Source organism: Humulus lupulus, chromosome 2 (assembly GCF_963169125.1).
Source record: "Humulus lupulus chromosome 2, drHumLupu1.1, whole genome shotgun sequence".
Taxonomy (NCBI): Eukaryota; Viridiplantae; Streptophyta; class Magnoliopsida; order Rosales; family Cannabaceae; genus Humulus; species Humulus lupulus.
This window is the reverse complement of record NC_084794.1, coordinates 234,088,103-234,090,745: the sequence shown is the minus strand read 5'-3', so window position 1 is coordinate 234,090,745 and position 2,643 is coordinate 234,088,103. Positions and strand designations below refer to the sequence as shown.

General features: G+C 32.8%; 1 long non-coding RNA gene across 1 annotated transcript; it reads right to left on the bottom strand.

Annotated features, from left to right (window-relative positions):
- Positions 1–1,132: 1,132 nt before the first annotated feature.
- LOC133816581 (uncharacterized) lies at positions 1,133–1,976 on the bottom strand. Its single transcript, XR_009885346.1, has 3 exons — positions 1,887–1,976; positions 1,517–1,796; positions 1,133–1,324 (listed from the first exon to the last, which is right to left on the bottom strand). It is a non-coding gene; the product is annotated as an uncharacterized LOC133816581 (long non-coding RNA).
- Between the last annotated feature and the right edge of the window lie 667 nt (positions 1,977–2,643).

The following is a 2,643-nucleotide window of genomic DNA, read 5'->3' as shown; positions in this document are numbered from 1 at the left end:
GTCAAGGAAGCGAAGGTGAATAAGTTTGTGGGGTTAGTTTAGGGCAACATGACAGTTACAGAGTATGTCCTGAAGTTTGATAGACTTCCGAAGTTCACACCAGATCTTGTGCTTACTGATGCAGCTAGGTAGGAAAGATTTATTAGAGGGCTTAATGCTATGATTGCCCGAGATGTGAGGATTATGACAGTACCTGGGGGGACAACTTATGCCCAGGCTGTTGAGAAGGCTCTTACTGCTGAGGAAACAGAGGACAAGATCTGGAGGGAGAATGTTGTGAGGCAGGAGGTCTGCAGAGTGGTGCCTCCATATTCTGGGTCTGGTAGGGGCGGAGGCTCCAGTGATATAAAGAGGAAGACCCCTGACACTTCGACCGCTGCTGGTCCTGATAGGAGGGGTCGAGGTGTTCATGGTGGCCATCAGGGAGGCGGTGACACATGGAAGAGTTATCCAGAGTGCACGAGGTGCAGGAGACGCCATTCAGGCAAATGTCGGGCTAAGGCCTGTTATGTGTGTGGGGTGGTGGGCCACCTCAAGAAGGACCACCCAACAGTGACACTACAAGAAAAAATTCTTTTAATAACACCAAAAATGTGTTATCAAAACATACCATAACACTTTTTGATGTGTTAAGACCGACTATGTTATCGTAGGTCAGGGTACTTTACATAACACTTTATCATTGTTATACAGATGTGTTATTATACTGTCAACGATAACATACTTTCTGTGTTATTTTAATAAATAGATAAGTTTTTAATTATATTATTTATAGTCGATTATATAACCCATTTCAATACTTATAAATTTGTGTTATACTACACTTTAGTATAAATTTTTTTTTGTGTTATACTAGACTTTAGTATAACACATTATTTGTGTTATATGATGAAGTTTGCATAACAAAATTCTTCACATAAAAAGTGTTATTGTAATAGATATTATAACACATTTTTCGTATTATTTTAATATTTAGATAATTTAAATTCTCATTATATATTCATTTATATAACACTAATTTAATCTATTATATTTTAATTTTTTTTATATAATTAAAATTAGCTTTCTAATATATACTAGCATCATCAAATGAACTTGGTTTTCAAATAACAAAAAGTAAAAACATTCAACATTGTATTAACAATCCACAAATTAGTTTAAAACATTCAACATTGTCATCAACAACAAAATGTTCTTTAAGTATTCAAGTAGTCTTAAATATTCAACATATTGAAAAGTTACTACTTTCAGCACAAAATATTCTATAGCTGCCTAACACAAAGCCTTCAAAATTAAGTATCATTTTCTATTTCGCTTGTCACATCTGCAAAATAAACAAAGAAATATTTTATTGTTATTATCTAGCATCACAAATTACTTCAAGAAAAATGCTATGGAAATTATATCCAAGAGAGGACACCACATACAAAATAATGAATTCACAACTCTTGGAATAACAAAGAAACCAAACACTAAATTATAAGACATTGGTTCTTTTTTGAGTATGAAATGGTACCTCTTGGAATAACTTTTTTAGAAGGCCATGCAACTGTGGAACCAACTGCTTCTTGTATTGTAAGCATCGCATTATTAGGATGAAATAAGTAAGATTCTGGTACAATATCAGCATCAACCCATACTCGGATAAAGTCTGGTCCAAGAGGCTTTCCATGTACAGTTAACTTTGGATCACTAGAATCCCAACGACCTTCAGCAACAATTACATCTGCTCAATCAAGCAAGTAGCAAGCATTCTTCCCTTCTGTAAAGTTATGTCTTTTTTCTAGTGCAATACTCTACCAAATTGATTTTAAAGACAATATATTAGTTTTGTATTTGTTCTTCTAAAATGAATCATTAAAACAATAACAACTTTGATAGTTTACCTTAGGGGAATGAATATTGTTTGACTGCGGTACATTGCGAGACTGTCCTACGCTTGGTGTCGCTTTACCACCAACCTAAATATAAAACCAAGATAAGTTTCATTGGAAGAAAAGAAAAATAAGGTTTATAAGTGCAAGATAGAATTACCACTAAGTGTTCTTTAAGTAGATTCATCATTTCATTCATTTTGAGCTTCATATTCTGTTGCTCTTCTTCTAACTTAGAGATCTTGCTATTACACATATTAACACACAATAAGTTTTCATCCTTATATCACCACAACAAATAAACAAATTTTCCATAACCTACTTCTCTAAGACACACAAGTTTTCAACCTTCCGTTATCATCGCAGCACACAATTTTAAGCTCAGAACCTACTTCTCTATGAATGAATATTTAAGATATTCAAACTCCTCTAACATTTGTATGATATTAATAAAAGAGTTAAGAGAACATACTTCCGTACCTCTTTCTATTAATAATCTAGTTAATTAAATTTGCAATGCTCGCCAATTCGATCCACAACCAAAAGAATATAATCAATACCTAACAGATTAATACAAAATTAAAATTAAATGATACAATAAAACCATAAAATTCATGAAATTACTTGTTACGAGTCTTAAAATCATAAACTATATTCATTAATGGTTCAAACTTAACATAAAGAAACATATTCCAACTCAAATGTCCAAAAAAATCATCATTTTCCTAATCACCATCATTTCCACTCATTCTATCTTAAATTTAGCTAC